A 22,208-nucleotide genomic window follows, 5' to 3' on the forward strand; every position below is an offset into this window, starting at 1 on the left:
TGTGTGAGAAAGATTTAGGAGTAGAACCTTCCTGGGATAGGTACACTGATACTGTTACCAGTTAATAATAAGCTCAAAATGTATGGTTCCTACCACAGAAAAATCTATTTCTCATAGGACAAATGTTGTTTAGTTGCTAAGTCATGTATGATTCTTTTGCGACCCCCCAGGAACCCACCAGGCTCCCCGTTCATGGGATTTCCCAGGCAAGAATACTGGAGTGGGTTGTCACTTCCTCCTCCAGGGGATCTTCCTGACCTGGGGATTAAACTCGTGTCTCTGGTGTCTCCTGCACTGACAGGTGGATTCTCGACTACTGAGTCACTAGGGAAGCCCATCGGACAAGTAGCATCTTAAAATTCAACATCAGTCCATTGCCTTGAACACTGTTAGATAATTTAAAATATATATATATATACATCCTTAAAGTACAAAGAGGAGTTGCAGAGATGTTAGGCAGAGAGCATTTGCACCAAGTGTATGGAGTTAACATCAGCAGTAATGGGACAAATTGATATCAATATTCTCCAAAGAACACAATCACTGCTGACATTATTGCCCAGAAAAACAAGTCAATTGTAACCTAAATCTAATCATGAAACACCAGTTTTATCCAAACATCTAGCCACATAGAGTGCTGCATAGAGTGCCTATAATCTGTAATCCCTAATAGTTCATTTAAATCACTAATCTTGAGGGTTCTAGAGATCCTGTCTTTTGCTAATCAGTCTTCTTTTTTAGAAAGTTTTGAGTTATTCTGGGCCATTAATGCCATCCTGTTTGATATGACTTTTTTAAATCCTCATCTACAGAGAGTTGATGGGGTATCTGGGTGGGACCTAAAGACTATACAGTCTCCTTCCTCACTGATGTCCCAGGTCCCTTCCCCTCTGATCCCACATAGGAATCTTGGGTATCAGCACATTCCCAAATTGATCTGACACAAAGGGAACATTTTTGGTAGTTTCAGGTCATTAATTAGAAGTGAGAATTGCTCAAAACATATCAGAAGTTTGAACAGAGAAAACGACGAGAAGGCTCTAGCATAAAGAGGAGAAGTGTTCTAAGAGCACTTGACTGTCAGAAAAGAGAGAAAAACAGTAGTTGAAAACAAATTTGTTACCAACAGAGTAAACAGAAGTAAACATTCACATGTTCTAGGACCATAGCACTTCAGGAGGAAAAGAGAACCTGCCCCTGATCCAGGACATGACATTTACCTGAGAAACTTCCATTTCTTCCTTTTCCTCCGCCGGGTTTCTTTCTCAGGTGAGATAAGGTGAAGTCACAAATGCATCCTGAGAATGTGCCTTTAAAGGCTTCAGCACAGACCCTCTGTTGGTCTCATACTCACAGGAAGAAGAGACTTGAAATACCCTCTTTTTTGTTGTCTCAGGAGAGGTTCAGGAACACTGAGCTCCTACATGAAGATTAAACTTTGAGTTTCTTCTTTTCTGTCTTCAGGGACCCTCTTCTCCCATAGACTCCCCAAATTCTATTACAGCCCAGATAATGCAGGCGGCACAGACCTGCCCCTACCAGACCACACAGAGCAAAGTCTGTTAGGACCGTAGGCTCAACTCTCCTAATATACTTGTGACCTCTCACCCTTAACTCTGGCCTCACCTTAGAATCACCTGGAAGACTTAATTTAAACAACACAGGTGTTCCTACCCAGACAAATGGACAGAATCTGTGGGGGAGGGCACAGGTGACAACAGTTCTTAAAACTATATGATATCCTGGGGAAGATCCCCTGGAGGAGGAAATGGCAACCCACTCCAGTATTCTTCCTAGGAAATTCCATGGACAGAGGAGCCTGGAGGCTATAGTCTGTGGGGGGTCGCAGAGTCGGACACTATTGAGTGACTGAGCACATGAAATCCTAATTGGAAGCCTGGGCTGAAAGTCACTTGCTTTTCAAGTTTTAATGTGCATAAAAATCACTTGGATGGATGTTAACTAGATTTGATGTTATGATCATTTCACAACATATATACATATGGAATCATTATGTTGTACATTTGAAACTAATATGATGTTATATGTCAATTAAGTCAATAAAAAATTACTTGGAGATCCAAAAAAGAAAAAAAAATACAAAAAGGAGAATTAGGATGCAGCCCTCCCTGAAGTTCTTAACTCTAGCCTAGAATGTGACCTGGATCATTAAAAAAAATATGACTTTTCTTAGAAGGAAAAAAAAAACAAACAATGAAAATAACATTGAGAAGAGATTTTAGGTCATACTTTATTTTTACTCTGCTCAAAGTCTAGGTTACAACTGAAGGAGAGAGGAGCTAACCTTTAATTTTTTTTAATTTAAAATTAGAAATGAATTTAATTAATACCAGGATAAAACACATCTTAAATGACTAAAGGATGTTCTAGGCAGCAGTAGCTGCCCTATTTACAGAATTATCTTTTTAGAGAAGAAACACAGGAATGGGGCATTTAGCTTGGCTCTTTTTAGAGTTTTACAGCAGATAAAATATCCATTTAAGATCACTAATGATTCTCTTAAGTATTGAATGAAGATCTAACTTAATATATACAGTAATGATACAGAATATTTTTTTAAAAATAAGAAATTTCCATAGAATCCCATCATTTTTAATATGATTCAAAGTTTTAATACATACCTCACCCCTAATTTCAGTTGAAAAACTTTATGGTACTGTCTTTCCATGTCCAGATGCCTCCAATTGGACTGAAGTGCAGTGTGCCACTGAGAATTTGAACCATGCATTTTTTTCATCCAGATATTTTAATTGCATGAAGGCGCCATAATAACAATGATGACTGAAGAGCGGTATTACTTTTCAGAGTGAAGGTCAAATTTAGCTTTTTTTTAAAATCTTGTTTCATTTTGGTCTCATTTCACTTTAGTCTGTATTATCTTGTGACAGAAAAATGAAACAAAAGGAAAAGGAAGTTTACACACATTTTATTTTAAGTTACAGTTTATATGAGCATCAAACATGAGTGTTTTATTTAATTCTTCAGGTTGATACCTTTCTGGTTTCCTGAAATATAATACCCATTAATCCCTGTTTGCAGACACCTTGAAATATTTATTGAATAATACAATACAGATTCTAAAACATAATCTTCTTTTATGAATACTGGCACAATTTCACCCAGCTCTGTGGAAGATTTAAGAAAAATGGCAGGGCAAGATCAGACATTGTTTACATCTCACCTCCAGCAAGATATAACTTTACTTTTGGCTGACCTTTAAGCAAAAGCAATGGTTATGTAACCAAGTAAGCTAAAAACTAAACAGGAAAAGTCACAGAGCAGGGAATGAACTACAAACTTACACTATTTGTTAAACTGAGATTTTTATCATGTTGCTCAAAGAAACACTAAAGTTTCCCAAATGGAAAAATGTGACTGATATTTTATCTTTGCTATTTGAATATATACATGAATATTTCAATATTTAAAAGAAGTTATTCAGGGGTCTACAATAAAATGCACTGTACTATTTTACAATGTTAAGCAGCATTACTCATTGCTAGAATAAAATTTTTGAATGAATTGCATTCTATCTTCACATAAGTCTTAGATATAATTAATGTTCATTTTATATGGTTCCTAAAACATACATTCTAAGGTTGTTCTTAAATTAAACAGATTTACTTTTGGAAAGTTTTAAGTGCAGCCTTATCCAAGGGCAGAAGAATAACTTCTTAAAGTCTCTTTTTAGCTTTATCATTTGCAGCATATAATCAAGTTAATAGTCACTACATATTATGCTCAACAGAAAAAAAAAATCTTGCCAAAGAGAAAAAAAGCCACAAAAGAAATTGCATAACCTGGAAATAATCTAAGATTTTGAAAGGTTTGTTTTTTAGTAGAATATAAATATCTTTAGCAAATTATAGCTTCTTTTTGATGTCCCCATAATTGGATAATGTTTAAATTTTTGCCAAAATTGAATAGCCTTCTAGTAGATTTTATATTTCATATGCAGTTGAATCTTTCATATATCTGTTAGTACTTTTTAAAATCATTTAAACAATGAAGTTATAACATGAACTGTCATTGAATAAATATGAAAAGAAAGCTGAAGAGTCAGAAATAAAACTATTGAAAATGTAGGACTTGAATAACATGTTGGGTGCTGTGCATTGCAGATGAACAGGACACAGATTGCTTATAGTCTAGAGGATCAGACATAAACAAGAAATAAACAATTAAAATACAAGGAGGCAATAACTATAATAGGAAAAGTCATATCCTAGACCTTGCAGGGGCACTTAAATGAGCCTTGACAGAGGAAGGGCCATTGGAAGAAAATGTCTTGCCTGAGAAGGAGCAACAATGAGCCAAAAGGAATACAAGTCATCATAAAAACTAAAAATAACTTGGTAAGACTAGCATAATGGACATCAGAAGGTGAAGGGTGAGACTGAAGAAGAAAGGAAATCTGTAAGAGCCCTGTAACTATGAAAGGACCTTAAAACTTCTAAAAGAATTGAAATAAATCAACCAGTACACCAAAGGGTTTTAAACATGGGGGCCAAATATGATTAAATCCTTCTAGTTCCATTTGGAGAATGAATGGAAAGAATGGAAGACTGAAATCCTGGAGAAGAGTCAAGACTGGGAGCTGCATTAGTAAGGGTTTTCCAGAGAAACAGAACCAATAGGATATGAAGATTTATATAAAAGGAGATTAAGTACAGGAACCAGTTCACAGGTTATGGAGGACAGAAGTCCCACAATCTGCTGCCTGTAAGCTGAATAACCAGGAAAGTTCGTTGTATAATAATTCAGTTCAAGTCTAAAGGTCTGAGAACCCAAGAAAACGAGGGTTTGGGTCGATTACTAGTGTAAGTCTGAGTCTGAAGGCCCAAGAACCTGGAGCTTCGATGTCCGAGGGCAGAAGAAGATGGATGTTCTAGCTGAAGAAGAGAGAAAGAATTTGCTCTATTTCCACCTTTGTAAATTCTACTCAGGCCCTCAACAGACTGGATGATACTGATCCACATTGGTGACAGTGAATCTCTTTTCTCAGTCTACTGAATTAAATGTTAATCTCTTCCAGAGACATCCTCACAAAGATACCAAGGAATGATGTTTTACCAGCTACTGGATCCCTTAGCCCAATCAAATTTACATAAAATTAAACATCACAGGAGCGCATGCAGCACTGGGGAAGAAGACATGAATTTCTAGCCTTCTAGGAGGTATTGGTGGAGAAGGCAATGGCACCCCACCCCAGTACTCTTGCCTGGAAAATCCCATGGACGGAGGGGCCTGGTAGGCTGCAGTCCATGGGATTGCGAAGAGTCGGACACGACTGAGCGACTTCACTTTCACTTTTCACTTTCATGCATTGGAGAAGGAAATGGCTACCCACTCCAGTGTTCTTGCCTGGAGAATCCCAGGGACGGCGGAGCCTGGTGGGCTGCCATCTATGGGGTCGCAGAGTCGGACACGACTGATGCAACTTAGCAGCAGCAGCACCAGGTATTGGATTGAATGTACTCAGTGAGGGAAGGCAAAAAGCCATGGTATTCAGTGAAGCAGGACCATGGAAAGAGGTCTATATACAGGGAAAGATGATGGAAGGCAGTTTTAGACCTGTTGTCCATCCTCTGAAAAGCCTGAAAAGTGAAAGGGTTAGTCAATCAGTTGTGTCTGACTCTTTGTGACCACATGGACTATAGCCCACCAGGCTCCTCTGTCCATGAAATTCTCCAGGCAAGAACACTGGAGTGGGTTGTCATTTCCTTCTCCAGGGGCTCTTCCTGATCCACGGATTGAACCCAGGTCTCCAGCATTGCAGGCAGACTATTTACTGACTGAGCCACCAGGGAAGACCTGAAAAACCTGCATTCAGTTCAGTTCAGTTGCTCAGTCGTGTCCGATTCTTTGCGACCCCATGAATTGCAGCACGCCAGGCCTCCCTGTCCATCACCAACTCCTGGAGTTCACCCAAACTCATGTCCATCGAGTCGGTGATGCCATCCAGCCATCTCATCCTCTGTCGTCCCCTTTTCCTCCTGCCCCCAATCCCTCCCAGCATCAGAGTCTTTTCCAATGAGTCAACTCTTCACATGAGGTGGCCAAAGTACTGGAGTTTCAGTTTTAGCATCAGTCCTTCCAAAGAACACCCAGGACTGATCTCCTTTAGAATGGACTGGTTGTATCTCCTTGCAGTCCAAGGGACTCTCAAGAGTCTTCTCCAACATCACAGTTCAAAAGCATCAATTTTTCGGCGCTCAGCCTTCTTCATAGTCCAATTTTCACATTCATACATGACCACAGGAAAAACCATAGCCTTGACTAGACAGACCTTTTTTTTGGCAAAGTAATGTCTCCGCTTTTGAATATGCTATCTAGGCTGGTCATAACTTTCCTTCCAAGGAGTAAGCATCTTTTAATTTCGTGGCTGTAATCACCATCTGCAGTGATTTTGGAGCCCAAAAAAATAAAGTCTGACACTGTTTCCACTGTTTCCCCATCTATTTCCCATGAAGTGATGGCACCAGATGCCCTGATCTTCATTTTCTGAATTTTGAGCTTTAAGCCAACTTTTTCACTCTCCTCTTTCACTTTCATCAAGAGGCTTTTTAGTTTCTCTTCACTTTCTGCCATAATGGTGGTGTCATCTGCATATCTGAGGTTATTGATATTTCTCCTGGCAATCTTGATTCCAGCTTGTGCTTCTTCCAGCCCAGCGTTTCTCATGATGTACTCTGCATAGAAGTTAAATATACAGCCTTGACGTACTCCTTTTCCTATTTGGAACCAGTATGTTGTTCCATGTCCAGTCCTAACTGTTGCTTCCTGACCTGCATATAGGTTTCTCAAAAGGCAGGTCAGGTGGCCTGGTATTCCCATCTCTTTCAGAATTTTCCACAGTTTATTGTGATCCACACAGTGAAAGGCTTTGGCATAGTCAATAAAGCAGAAATAGATGTTTTTCTGGAACACTCTTCCTTTTTCCATGATCCAGCAGATGTCAAATAAAGACTTCATGCATGAGATAGTCTGGATAGACATTATGGAGTCTGTCACATAAAAGAGATAAAAAATTGACATCTTTTCCAGTTGACCCTTGAACAATGCAGGACTGCCAACTCTATGCAGTTGAAAATCCAAATATAACATACAGTCATTCTCCATATCCATGGTTCTGTATCCCCAGATTCAACCCTGGATTATGTAAGTACTATAGTATTTAGCATAAAAAAAAAATTCCACGTGTAAGTGGACGAGCAAAATTCAAAGCCACATTGTTCAAAGTTCAACTTACACATGCAATTCAAAGACGGTCACCATCTAAATGCATTACATTAAATTTTTTTACTGAAGCAACAATATTCTAATCAGGAAAGATAAATAATGAAGTAACCATAATACCTTTTGAGGAGAGGTAATGGAAAAGTATTGATGAAATTTTTAAAAATACAAAAAAATTAGACTGAGGATGAAAAATGTAAAGGGACTAGCTAGGTCCAGAAAATGTCTCTTATTAAATGCACGGACTTAGCAACTGTTTTGATGTTGCTCTTCTGTTTTATTTTTTTTGTTTTTGTTTGTGGAATCAGTTAGTTTTGCTAAGATTGCCTAGGTTTTACAGCACTGGAAGGCAATTTGTATTAAAAACCAGCTGCAACTGTTTCCCATGGAGGAAAGATCCATAAATTACACTTCAGCTTATTTGTCAGTTAATGTAGTTTAAACCTGTCTGCCAAAGAATTTTTAAAGTGTGAGAATTGATCCTGGACTCCAGCTGAGAGGCTTGTGAAATTATAAAGGTAATATGTTCACTACAGCATCTCCTGCTGCCCAATTTAAAGGTGCTAGGTAGGAGGTCAGTGAAAAAGGAAGGCAGTTGGATGGCACTATTTGAAATATTTTAAATAAATGTTTTGTAAGGGACTAACATATTATGTAAAGAAATGATTTTTTTTTTTTTCTAAGCAGAATCTTCATCCAATCATTTGATTTATGAATGAGAGACTTCACTGAGAGTCTTCAATCTTCTGGTTAATCCAGTTTTTAGCCCAGCATTTTTTCCATGCTATCATTTGTAATGCCTTGTTTAGTCTTCTTTTTCAAATGACTAATAAGAAAGGCTTTATTTTTTTCCCTACTTTTTCCTCAACAAAATATTCTGTGGCCTAATAATTCTAACATAGACAAACTTACTTACAACTTCCTGCATGGATACCTACTCACTTTATGAGCCTATTTGCTGCCCAGAAGCAGTGCTGAACCTCTTATAGAACCTAAGGGTTGTTATCCTGTAAGCAGGCTGGGTGAATCAAAACTAGATTAAAACAAACAACAACAAAAAGAAACATGACATCTCTGGGTTTTTCCCTGCAACAGCCAGGTATTCTGAAATCAGATGGTTAATTACATACAACAGCCAACGCTGCTTGCTTGATTTGTTCCATAAGGGTTTTCAGGATATAAAAGATGAAGTGTTGCAAAATAAAATTAATATCCAACTTGTAGGATGAATAGAAGGCAAATAACATGAAGGCAGAAGGAAAGATGGAACTAGGAGTGAGGGCATGACACAGGATCCGTGAGGTGGTGTCCACTTGAAAAGGATGAACTCAAAATGAGCCGTAAGCTGGACCCATCAAGGAGAAAACTGTATTTAATTACAGGGTTGAAGAGTATCTATGAGGAAAAAATGATGCATTAGTGAAGAAGTCCATCAAGTTTTGATTTGCAATCTGAGAGGAAGAGAGAAAATCCTTTATAAAGGAATGAACAATAAGTTTGCATCATTACCGGAGACCTAGCAAGGACTTTCTCTCAGTGTCTAATGATGTCCCTCAAAGAGGTAGCTAACACAAAGCCTGTGTTGTAAGAGGAACCTTAGGAGTGGCAGAGAATTAGGTGCTGAAATACCAATATGACGCCCAAGCAGGAAAGGTTAAGAGCCCCAAGTACATCATTACAGTTTGTTATTTATTGAAAAATAAAAGGTAATAAAATAAACAGTACAGTGCACAGATTTTTATCTTATGATTTATGTTGTGATTCATTTTAGAACTTAAGAAAGAAAGGCCAGTTAAAGTCCCTGAAATCCAACTACAGCATAGTGGAAACAGCACTAGATTGAAGCAAAAACCTAGTGTGACCTTCAATTTCCTTAACTATAATACTTCTTCTTTTTTGAAAAAATTCATTCTCCACAGAGACTCTCAAACATTGACAATGCCAACTACATTTCAAGTTCTTTTGGTGTAGTGGGACACTTTTCAATCAGCAATAATTGTACCTCAGATAAACCTCACTGGCTATGATATAGCCACTGTGCAAAGCTCAGCTTCACTAACTTCTGATTTTGCCAGACAGCTCATGGTTGTTCCTACTGACACCCAGATGTCACACCTATAAAAAGTCAAACCAAGGTAAACCATTCAATATCATAGTAATCCAAGTCTATGCCCCAACCACGAATGCCGAAGAAGCTGAAGTTGAATGGTTCTATGATGACCTACAAGACCTTCTAGAACTAACACAAAAAAGATGTTCTTTTCATCACAGGGGACTGGAATGCAAAGGTAGGAAGTCAAGAGATACCTGGAGTAACAGGCAACTTTGGCCTTGGAGTTTTCCACTGGACTAACAAAGTCAAGTGGACCTTAGGAAGCATCACTACCAACAAAGCTAGTGGAGGTGATGGAATTCCAGTTGAGCTATTCCAAGTCCTAAAAGATGATGCTGTGAAAGTGCTGAACTCAATTTGCCAGCTATTTTGGAAAACTCAGCAAAATGAAGCAGGGCAAAGGCTAACAGAGTTTTGCCAAGAGAATGGACTGGTCAGAGTAAACACCCTCTTCCAACAACACAAGAGACAACTCTACACAAGGACATCACTAGATGGTCAATGCCGAAATCTGATTGATTATATTTTTTGCATCCAAAGATGGAGAAGCTCTATACAGTCAGCAAAAACGAGACCAGGAGATGATTGTGGCTCAGATTATGAATTCCTTATTGCCGGGGGGAGGAGCCAAGATGGCGGAGGAGTAGGACGGGGAGAACACTTTCTCCCCCACAAATTCATCAAAAGAGCATTTAAACGTCGAGTAAATTCCACAAAACAACTTCTGAATGCCGGCAGAGGACATCAGGCACCCAGAAAAGCAACCCAACTCTTCGAAAGGAGGTAGGAAAAAATATTAAAAACAAAAAAAAAGAGACAAAAGAGGGAGGGACGGAGTTCCGTCCCGGGAAGGGAATCTTAAAAAGAGAGAAGTTTCCAAACATCAGGAAACATTCTCACTGCCGAATCTGTGCCGAGCTTTGGAAGCACAGAGGGCAACATAACAGGGAGAAAAAAATAAATAAACAATTTAAAACTCGCAGATTGCGAGCCCTACGGTAACTCCCCCAGCAGAGAAGCAGCGCAGACGCCTGCATCCGCCATTAGCGAATCGGGGCTGGGCAGGGAGGCGCGGCGTGGGCTGCATCGCTGAGAGTAAGAATCTGGCCTGAATACCCTGAGCGCTATCTGAGCGAAATAATTTGGGCTAGCAAACCAGACTGTGGGATACCTACCACGCGAAAAGCCAGCCCTAACCTAAGACCGCCAGGCCCGCGCACGGAACAAAGGACTGAACAGAGATAGCCGGCTGCAGATCTTCCCCCTCCGGTGACAGGCAGCCAGAGCCGGAAGGGGGCAATCGCAGCCCCAGAGAGACATTATCTATAAAATTGTAAGCAGGCTTCTTTGCTAACTAAAACTTCTTGGGGGTCTGGACGGTCAACATCTGCCTGAGAAGGTGCGCCGGTTTTACATCCAGATAACCGAGTGGCGGGGAGGCGATAAGTCGCAGCATTGGCGCTCGGACCTGGGAAGAGTACAAAACGCAGGCCCAACTGAGTCTGCGCCTCTGAGGACTACCCGAGTGCCTGAACCTGAGCGGCTTGGACCTGGGAGGTGCATGCAGCCCAGGGCCAGCCTCGGATTGTTCCCGGCGGAACAACCTAGAGTCCGAGCAGTGTGGACAGGGAGGCTACACGCGCCGTGAGCGGGGGCAGACCCAGGGTGGGTGAGGCACTGCGAGCCCACGCCAGTGTTATTTGTTTGCACCCTCCCTCCCTCCCTCCCCACAGCGCGACTGAACAAGTAAGCCTAAAAAAAAAAAAAAAAAAAGTGTCCTCCACCGTGCCCTTTGAGTCAGGGCGGAAACCAGATACTGAAGAGACTAGCAAACAGAAGAATATATAACAGAGGGAAACGCCTTGGAAGCTACAGGCAATAGATCAAAACCCTGTGGTTACTACGGACTACATAGGAAGGGGCCTATAGATCTTGAGAAATATAAATCTGACCAAGGAACTAGCCAAAAATGAACTGAACCCACAACACCCACAAAAAAAGAAACAAAAAAGTCCTAGATATATTTTTATTATTTTTACGATCATTCTTTTTTTTTTTTTTTAAAAAAAAAAAAAATTTAAGTCCTCTATTGTTCCTTTAATTTTCACTTTTATAACCTATTACTTTGCAAAAAAAAAAAAAAAAAGACCCTATTTTTTTCTTCTTCAGCAAACTTCATATATATATATTTTATAATTTTTTGACCTTGTTTTTTTTGTTGTTTGTTTTTGTTTTTTTCTTCTTTTCTTTAACATTGTATTTTTGAAATTCCAAACTCTACTCTAGATTTTTAATTTTCGCTTTTTGGTATATGTTATCAATTTTGTACCTATAGTTTTTTTTTATATAATTTCTGTGATTTTTTTTTTCTTCTTCTTCTCTGTTTCTTTCTCTTCTTCTTTTATATAACATTGTATATCTGAAATTCCAAACTTTACTCTAGATTTTCAATTTATGCTTTTTGGTATTTGATATCAATTTTGTACCTGTATTTTCTTTATAATTTTTGTGACATTGTTCGTATTTGTTTGTTTGTTTTCTCTCTTTATTTTTCTTCTTCTTTTTTTTTTTTTTTTTTAACATTGTATTTTTGAAATTCCAAACTCTACTCTAGATTTTTAATTTTTGCTTTCTGGTATTAGTTATCAATTTTGTACCTGTACTTTCTTTATAATTTTCACGACCTTGTTTGTTTTTGTTTGTTCATTTTTTCTCTCTTTCTTTTCCTTCTTCTTTTCTTTAACATCGTATTTTTGAAATTCCAAACTATACTCTAGATTTTTAATTTTCGCTCTCTGGTATTAGTTATCAATTTTGTACCTGTACTTTCTTTATAATTTTTGCGACCTTGTTTGTTTTTGTTTGTTCGTTCTTTCTCTCTTTCTTTTCCTTCTTCTTTTCTTTAACATCGTATTTTTGAAATTCCAAACTCTACTCTAGATTTTTAATTTTTGCTTTTATGTATTTGTTACCAATTTTGTACCTTTAAGGACCCAATCTTCAGGACCCATTTTTCACTAGGGAGTGAGATTACTGGCTTGACTGCTCTCTCTCCCTTTGGACCCTCCTTTTTCTCCACCAGGTCGCCTGTGTCTCCTCCCTAACCTCTCTCTACTCTACCCAACTCTGTGAATTTCTGAGTGTTCCAGACAGTGGAGAACACTTAGGGAACTGATTACTGGCTGGATCTGTCTCCCTCCTTTTCATTCCCCCCTTTTATCCTTCTGGCCACCTTTGTTACCTTCCTCCTTCTTCTCTTCTCTGTATAACCCCGTGAACATCTCTGAGTGGTCCAGTTGTGGAGTGCACATAAGGAAGTGACTACTGGCTAGCCCACTCTCTCCACTATTGATTCACCTCATCTCATTTGGGTCACCTCTAACTCCCTCCTCCCTCTTCTCTTCTCCATGTAACCCTGTGAACCTCTCTGAGTGACCCTCACTGTAGAGAAACTTATCATCTTTAATGTAGATGTTTTATCAATGGTGCTGTATAGAAGGAGAAGTTTTGAAACTACTGTAAAAATAAGACCGATAATCGGAAGCAGGAGACTTAAGTCCAAACCCTGACTCCAGGGAACTCCTGACTCCAAGGAACATTCATTCACAGGAGCTCATCAAATGCCTCCATACCGACACTGAAACCAAGCACCACACAAGGGCCAATAAGTTCCAGGGCAAGACATACCAAGCAAATTCTCCAGCAACAAAGGAACACAGTCCTGAGCTTCAAGATACAGGCTGCCCAAAGTCACCCCAAAACTATAGACATCTCATAACTCATTACTGGACATTTCATTGCACTCCAGAGAGAAGAAATACAGCTCCACCCACCAGAACACCGACACAAGCTTCCCTAACCAGGAAACCTTGACAAGCCACCTGTACAAACCCACACACAGTGAGGAAACGCCATAATAAAGAGAACTCCACAAACTGCCAGAATACAGAAAGGACACCCCAAACTCAGCAATTTAAACAAGATGAAGAGACAGAGGAATACTCAGCAGATAAAGGAACAGGATAAATGCCCACCAAACCAAACAAAAGAGGAAGAGATAGGGAATCTACCTGATAAAGAATTCCGAATAATGATAGTGAAATTGATCCAAAATCTTGAAACTAAAATGGAATCACAGATAAATAGCCTGGAGACAAGGATTGAGAAGATGCAAGAAAGGTTTAACAAGGACCTAGAAGAAATAAAAAAGAGTCAATATATAATGAATAATGCAATAAGTGAAATTAAAAACACTCTGGAGGCAACAAATAGTAGAATAACAGAGGCAGAAGACAGGATTAGTGAATTAGAAGATAGAATGGTAGAAATAAATGAATCAGAGAGGATAAAAGAAAAACGAATTAAAAGAAATGAGGACAATCTCAGAGACCTCCAGGACAATATTAAACGCTACAACATTCGAATCATAGGGGTTCCAGAAGAAGAAGACAAAAAGAAAGACCATGAGAAAATACTTGAGGAGATAATAGTGGAAAACTTCCCTAAAATGGGGAAGGAAATAATCACCCAAGTCCAAGAAACCCAGAGAGTCCCAAACAGGATAAACCCAAGGAGAAACACCCCAAGACACATATTAATCAAATTAACAAAGATCAAACACAAAGAGCAAATATTAAAAGCAGCAAGGGAAAAACAACAAATAACACACAAGGGAATTCCCATAAGGATAACAGCTGATCTTTCAATAGAAACTCTTCAAGCCAGGAGGGAATGGCAAGACATACTTAAAATGATGAAAGAAAATAACCTACAGCCCAGATTATTGTACCCAGCAAGGATCTCATTCAAGTATGAAGGAGAAATCAAAAGCTTTTCAGACAAGCAAAAGCTGAGAGAATTCTGCACCACCAAACCAGCTCTCCAACAAATACTAAAGGATATTCTCTAGACAGGAAACACAAAAACGGTGTATAAACTCGAACACAAAACAATAAAGTAAATGGCAACGGGAACATACTTATCAGTAATTACCTTAAATGTAAATGGGTTGAATGCCCCAACCAAAAGACAAAGACTGGCTGAATGGATACAAAAACAAGACCCCTACATATGTTGTCTACAAGAGACCCACCTCAAAACAGGGGACACATACAGACTGAAAGTGAAGGGCTGGAAAAAGATTTTCCATGCAAATAGGGACCAAAAGAAAGCAGGAGTAGCAATACTCATATCAGATAAAATAGACTTTAAAACAAAGGCGGTGAAAAGAGACAAAGAAGGTCACTACATAATGATCAAAGGATCAATCCAAGAAGAAGATATAACAATTATAAACATATATGCACCCAACACGGGAGCACCACAGTACGTAAGACAAATGCTAACAAGTATGAAAGGAGAAATTAACAATAACACAATAATAGTGGGAGACTTTAATACCCCACTTACACCTATGGATAGATCAACTAAACAGAAAATTAACAAGGAAACACAAACTTTAAACGATACAATAGACCAGTTAGACCTAATTGATATCTATAGGTCATTTCATCCCAAAACAATGAATTTCACCTTTTTCTCAAGCGCACATGGAACCTTCTCCAGGATAGATCACATCCTGGGCCATAAAGCTAGCCTTGGTAAATTCAAAAAAATAGAAATCATTCCAAGCATCTTTTCTGACCACAATGCAGTAAGATTAGATCTCAATTACAGGAGAAAAACTATTAAAAATTCCAACATATGGAGGCTGAACAACACGCTGCTGAATAACCAACAAATCACAGAAGAAATCAAAAAAGAAATCAAAATTTGCATAGAAACGAATGAAAATGAAAACACAACAACCCAAAACCTGTGGGACACGGTAAAAGCAGTCCTAAGGGGAAAGTTCATAGCAATACAGGCACACCTCAAGAAACAAGAAAAAAGTCAAATAAATAACCTAACTCTACACCTAAAGCAACTAGAAAAGGAAGAAATGAAGAACCCCAGGGTTAGTAGAAGGAAAGAAATCTTAAAAATTAGAGCAGAAATAAATGCAAAAGAAACAAAAGAGACCATAGCAAAAATCAACAAAACCAAAAGCTGGTTCTTTGAAAGGATAAATAAAATTGACAAACCATTAGCCAGACTCATCAAGAAACAAAGGGAGAAAAATCAAATCAACAAAATTAGAAACGAAAATGGAGAGATCACAACAGACAACACAGAAATACAAAGGACCATAAGAGACTACTATCAACAATTATATGCCAATAAAATGGACAACGTGGAAGAAATGGACAAATTCTTAGAAAAGTACAACTTTCCAAAATTGGACCAGGAAGAAATAGAAAATCTTAACAGACCCATCACAAGCATGGAAATTGAAACTGTAATCAAAAATCTTCCAGCAAACAAAAGCCCCGGTCCAGACGGCTTCACAGCTGAATTCTACCAAAAATTTAGAGAAGAGCTAACACCTATCCTGCTCAAACTCTTCCAGAAAATTGCAGAGGAAGGTAAACTTCCAAACTCATTCTATGAGGCCACCATCACCCTAATACCAAAACCTGACAAAGATGCCACAAAAAAAGAAAACTACAGGCCAATATCACTGATGAACATAGATGCAAAAATCCTTAACAAAATTCTAGCAATCAGAATCCAACAACACATTAAAAAGATCATACACCATGATCAAGTGGGCTTTATCCCAGGGATGCAAGGATTCTTCAATATCCGCAAATCAATCAATGTAATACACCACATTAACAAATTGAAAAATAAAAACCATATGATTATCTCAATAGATGCAGAGAAAGCCTTTGACAAAATTCAACATCCATTTATGATAAAAACTCTCCAGAAAGCAGGAATAGAAGGAACATACCTCAACATAATAAAAGCTATATATGACAAACCCACTGCAAACATTATCCTCAATGGTGAAAAATTGAAAGCATTTCCTCTAAAGTCAGGAACAAGACAAGGGTGCCCACTTTCACCATTACTATTCAACATAGTTTTGGAAGTTTTGGCCACAGCAATCAGAGCAGAAAAAGAAATAAAAGGAATCCAAATTGGAAAAGAAGAAGTAAAACTCTCACTATTTGCAGATGACATGATCCTCTACATAGAAAACCCTAAAGAGTCCACCAGAAAATTACTAGAAATAATCAATGACTACAGTAAAGTTGCAGGATATAAAATCAACACACAGAAATCCCTTGCATTCCTATACACTAATAATGAGAAAACAGAAAGAGAAATTAAGGAAACAATTCCATTCACCATTGCAACGGAAAGAATAAAATACTTAGGAATATATCTACCTAAAGAAACTAAAGACCTATATATAGAAAACTATAAAACACTGGTGAAAGAAATCAAAGAGGACACTAATAGATGGAGAAATTTACCATGTTCATGGATTGGAAGAATCAATATAGTGAAAATGAGTATACTACCCAAAGCAATTTATAGATTCAACGCAATCCCTATCAAGCTACCAACAGTATTCTTCACAGAGCTAGAACAAATAATTTCACAATTTGTATGGAAATACAAAAAACCTCGAATAGCCAAAGCGATCTTGAGAAAGAAGAATGGAACTGGAGGAATCAACTTACCTGACTTCAGGCTCTACTACAAAGCCACAGTTATCAAGACAGTATGGTACTGGCACAAAGACAGAAATATTGATCAATGGAATAAAATAGAAAGCCCAGAGATAAATCCACGCACATATGGACACCTTATCTTCGACAAAGGAGGCAAGAATATACAATGGATTAAAGACAATCTCTTTAACAAGTGGTGCTGGGAAATCTGGTCAACCACTTGTAAAAGAATGAAACTGGACCACTTTCTAACACCATACACAAAAATAAACTCAAAATGGATTAAAGATCTAAACGTAAGACCAGAAACTATAAAACTCCTAGAGGAGAACATAGGCAAAACACTCTCCGACATACATCACAGCAGGATCCTCTATGACCCACCTCCCAGAATATCGGAAATAAAAGCAAAAATAAACAAATGGGACCTAATTAACCTTAAAAGCTTCTGCACATCAAAGGAAACTATTAGCAAGGTGAAAAGACAGCCTTCAGAATGGGAGAAAATAATAGCAAATGAAGCAACCGACAAACAACTAATCTAAAAAATATACAAGCAACTCCTACAGCTCAACTCCAGAAAAATAAACGACCCAATCAAAAAATGGGCCAAAGAACTAAATAGACATTTCTCCAAAAAAGACATACAGATGGCTAACAAACACATGAAAAGATGCTCAACATCACTCATTATCAGAGAAATGCAAATCAAAACCACTATGAGGTACCATTTCACACCAGTCAGAATGGCTGCGATCCAAAAGTCTACAAATAATAAATGCTGGAGAGGGTGTGGAGAAAAGGGAACCCTCTTACACTGTTGGTGGGAATGCAAACTAGTACAGCCACTATGGAGAACAGTGTGGAGATTCCTTAAAAAACTGGAAATAGAACTGCCTTATGACCCAGCAATCCCACTGCTGGGCATACACACTGAGGAAACCAGAAGGGAAAGAGACACGTGTACTCCAATGTTCATCGCAGCACTGTTTATAATAGCCAAGACGTGGAAGCAACCTAGATGTCCATCAGCAGATGAATGGATAAGAAAGCTGTGGTACATATACACAATGGAGTATTACTCAGCCATTAAAAAGAATACATTTGAATCAGTTCTAATGAGGTGGATGAAACTGGAGCCTATTATACAGAGTGAAGTAAGCCAGAAGGAAAAACATAAATACAGTATACTAACGCATATATATGGAATTTAGAAAGATGGTAACAATAACCCGGTGTACGAGACAGCAAAAGAGACACTGATGTATAGAACAGTCTTATGGACTCTGTGGGAGAGGGAGAGGGTGGGAAGATGTGGGAGAATGGCAATGAAACATGTAAAATATCATGTAGGAAACGAGTTGCCAGTCCAGGTTCGATGCATGATGCTGGATGCTTGGGGCTGGTGCACTGGGACGGCCCAGAGGGATGGTATGGGGAGGGAGGAGGGAGGAGGGTTCGGGATGGGGAACACATGTATACCTGTGGCGGATTCATTTTGATATTTGGCAAAACTAATACAATTATGTAAAGTTTAAAAATAAAATAAAATTGGAAGAATAAAAAAAAAAAAAAGAAAAAAAAAGAATTCCTTATTGCCAAATTCAGATTTAAATTTAAGTAGGGAAAACCACTATACGATTCAAGTATGACCTAAATCAAATCCCTTATGATTATACAGTGGAAGTGAGAAACAGATTCAAGGGATTAGATCAGATAGACACAGTGCCTAGAGAACTATGGACCAAGCTTCGTGACACTATACAGGAGACAGGGATCAAAAGCATCCCCAAAACACAGAATTGCAAAAAGGCAAAATGGTTGTCTGAGGAGGGCTTACAAATAACTTAGAAAAGAAAACTGAGAAAAAAGACATCCTGGACTGCAAAGTCAAGTGGACCTTAGGAAGCATCACTACCAACAAAGCTAGTGGAGGTGATGGAATTCCAGTTGAGCTATTCCAAGTCCTAAAAGATGATGCTGTGAAAGTGCTGCACTCAATATGCCAGCAAATTTGGAGAACTCAGCAGTGGCCACAGGATGGGAAAAGGTCAGTTTTCATTTCAAACCCAAAGAAAGGCAATGCCAAAGAATGTTCAAATGACCCTACAATTGCACTCATCTCACATTCTAGCAAAGTAATACTCAAAATTCTCTAAGCCAGGCTTCAGCAATATGTGAACCGTGAACTTCCAAATGTTCAAGCTGGATTTAGAAAAGGCAGAGGAACCAGAGATCAAATTGTCAATATCCATTGGATCACAGAAAAAGCAAGAGAATTCCATAAAAACTTCTGCTTTACTGATTACGCCAAAGCCTTTGACTGTGTGGATCACAACAAACTGTGAAAAATTCTTCAAGAGATGGGAATTCCAGACCACCTGACCTGCCTCCTGAGAAATCTGTGTGCTGGTCAAGAAGCAACAGTTAGAACTGGGCATGGAACAATGGACTGGTTCCAAATTGGGAAAGGGTTATGTCAAGGCTGTATATTGTCACCCTGCTTATTTAATTTATATGCAGAGTACGTCATGAGAAATGCTGGACTGGAAGAAGAACAAGTTGAAATCAAGATTGCTGGGAGAAATATCAATAACCTCAGATATGCAGATGACACCACCCTTATGGCAGAAAGTGAAGAGGAACTAAAAGAGCAGCTTGATAAAAGTGAAAGAGGAGAGTGAAAAACCTGGCTTAAAACTCAACATTCAAAAAACAAAGACCATTGCATCCAGTCCCATCACTTCATGGCAAATACATGGGGAAACAATGGAAACAGTGAGAGACTTTATTTTCTTGGGCTCCAAAATCACTGCAGATGGAGACTGCAGCCTTGAAAATAGAAGATGCTTGCTCCTTGGAAGAAAAGCTATGACCCACCTAGTCAGGATATTAAAAACAGACATTACCATATGGACAAAAGTCCACCTAGTGTGAGAGCTGGACCACAAAGAAGGCTGAACACTTAAGAATTGATGCTTTTGAACTGTGGTGTTGGAGAAGACTCTTGAGAGTCCCTTGGACTGCAAAGAGATCAAACCAGTCAATCTGAAAGGAAATCAGTCCTGAATATTCATTTGAAGGACGAATGCTGAAGTTCAGATACTCTGACCACCTGATGCAAAGAACTGACTCATTGGAAAAAACCCTGATGCTGGTAAGATTGAAGGCAGGAGGAGAAGGGAATGACAGAAGATGAGATGGTTGGATGGCATCGCTGATGTGATGGAAAGGAGTGATAGCAAGCTCCAGGAGTTAGTGATGGACAGGGAAGCCTGGCGTGCTTCAGTCCATGGGGTCACAAAGAGTTGGACACGACTGAGCAACTGAACTGAACTGATTCAAAGGCTTGGAACAGAAAGAGTATATTCTTTTTTGCTTTGGAATTTTGCAAGGAGTCAGACATGACTGAGTGACTGGACTGAACTGCACTGAACTGAAAAAGGAGTTAAGAATACCTATTCAGAAAGTTTTTCTGAAGTTTGCACAAAATATTGCACATAAATGCCTTTCATTATATGATCTGAAATACTCATTTCTTTATATTATCTAAAGGTCTTTTAATTATATTTTGAAGATGTACTTCAAGAAAACTGAAAATTATCTTCAAGATAATTATCTTTATGTGAATTCATACATAGTTACATAGAGATCCTTTGAATGATATTGTTGTTATAAAACTTACATTATTGGAGTTCCTAGAATATGACTAGGAAGCTAGTAAATACTTGATATGCTTCATTCTTTGCAACCTGAAAACAGTATTATTAAATACTGCTTTATTAAATAAAATTTATTTTATTATTATTAATATTAATTAACATTACTGTTTATTATTAATACAATATTATTAAATTAAAGCATGGTTTATTATTCTACCCATTTTATAGGTTATAAAATTAAACAGATAAAGTGACAGAGCTCGGTTTAGAAATGTGAAGTCTGTCAAAGGAGAAAAGGGCTAAACCAAGACACTGCATAACAGAGAGGGGCGAAAATGAAATACTTAAATACAGAAAATGTCTATTACACAACAATATTAGACCCTTTAAAATTATTGGTACTTATTGATATCCATAGTGTAAGTCCTTTACAAGAACATATTTGAAGGCCAATTAAAAATATATGTTTGTTATCAGTAAAAGTTTTCAAAATTATTTGTACAGCATCCTAGTCTTTAATGTTCAAAACCCAAGGAGTCCACACACGTCTCTAGATCTGACATCCCCTACCAAGAGGGCCAGGCCCTGCACCCAGCCCTCCAATGGCTCATCTGAGCTTTAGGGTGACAGTAGAATCCACTGAACTTAGTTCCTAAAGTCCTATATTTTGTTTTATATATTTGGGGAAAAAAAATCTTCTCTTTTTTCATTTTAAAATAGAAAGTTTTTAGAAGTTCCCAAATAAAAATTCATCTTTACATAAACTCACACCTATTTATTAAGAAGGTCACCATGTGTTTTGTTCATTTTGGGTTAAATTGCATTCCAGGAAAGGAGGTTAGAACTGAGATCTACCTTGTGTTCTGTCCTGGGGCTATGAAGACCCAAAGAGACAACAATATGGAATGCTGAAAAACTTAATAATATTAAAAGTACTAAAGAAATGTAACACATTATTATTTTACCTGAAACACCAAGTATGCTCATAAGACTATAATAAGCTAAATTAATTGTATTAGTTTACTGCTGCTGCTGCTGATGCTAAGTCGCTTCAGTCGTGTCCAACTCTGTGTGACCCCATAGACGGCAGCCCACCAGGCTCCCCTGTCCCTGGGATTCTCCAGGCAAGAACACTGGAGTGGGTTGCCATTTCCTTCTCCAATGCATGAAAGGGAAAAGTGAAAGTGAAGTCGCTCAGTCGTGTCTGACCCTCAGCGACCCCACGGACTGCAGCCTACCAGGCTCCTCCATCCATGGGATTCTCCAGGCAAGAGTACTGGAGTGGGGTGCCATTGCCTTCTCTGATTAGTTTGCTAGACCTGTCTTAAAGTATCACAGATTAAAATAATAGAAATGAAATTTTTCACAATTCTGGAAGCCAGAAGTCCTAAGCCAAGATGCAGGCAGGTCTGATTTCTTCTGAGGTGTCTACTCTGGTTTGCAGATGGCTGTCTTCTCCCTGTGTCTTTATATGACCTTCTCTTTAAGCTTATTAGTATCCCAATCTCCTGTATGACTGTAAAGACACCAGTCATATTGGATTGGGGCTCACCCTAATGACCTCATTTCAATTTAAATGTCTTTTTAAAGATCTTATTTCCAAATACT

At 38.4% G+C, this 22,208-nt stretch overlaps 1 long non-coding RNA gene and 1 other non-coding gene across 2 annotated transcripts in view; both read right to left on the reverse strand.

Moving 5' to 3' along the window:
- Nucleotides 1-1,223: 1,223 nt before the first annotated feature.
- The window catches only part of LOC133246797 (uncharacterized), a 28,279-nt gene continuing 7,294 nt past the window's right edge, over nt 1,224-22,208 (reverse strand). Inside the window, exons 4-5 of the long non-coding RNA XR_009736179.1 lie at nt 2,643-2,899; nt 1,224-1,420 (exon numbers count right to left, since the gene is read on the reverse strand). This is a non-coding gene — a long non-coding RNA (uncharacterized LOC133246797). The remainder of the gene's footprint in view (nt 1,421-2,642; nt 2,900-22,208) is intronic.
- Nucleotides 9,171-9,307, reverse strand: LOC133246985 (U4 spliceosomal RNA). Its single transcript, XR_009736227.1, has one exon. It is a non-coding gene; the product is annotated as a U4 spliceosomal RNA (small nuclear RNA).

The sequence above is a fragment of the Bos javanicus genome, chromosome 4 (genome assembly GCF_032452875.1).
Source record: "Bos javanicus breed banteng chromosome 4, ARS-OSU_banteng_1.0, whole genome shotgun sequence".
Lineage (NCBI taxonomy): Eukaryota > Metazoa > Chordata > Mammalia > Artiodactyla > Bovidae > Bos > Bos javanicus.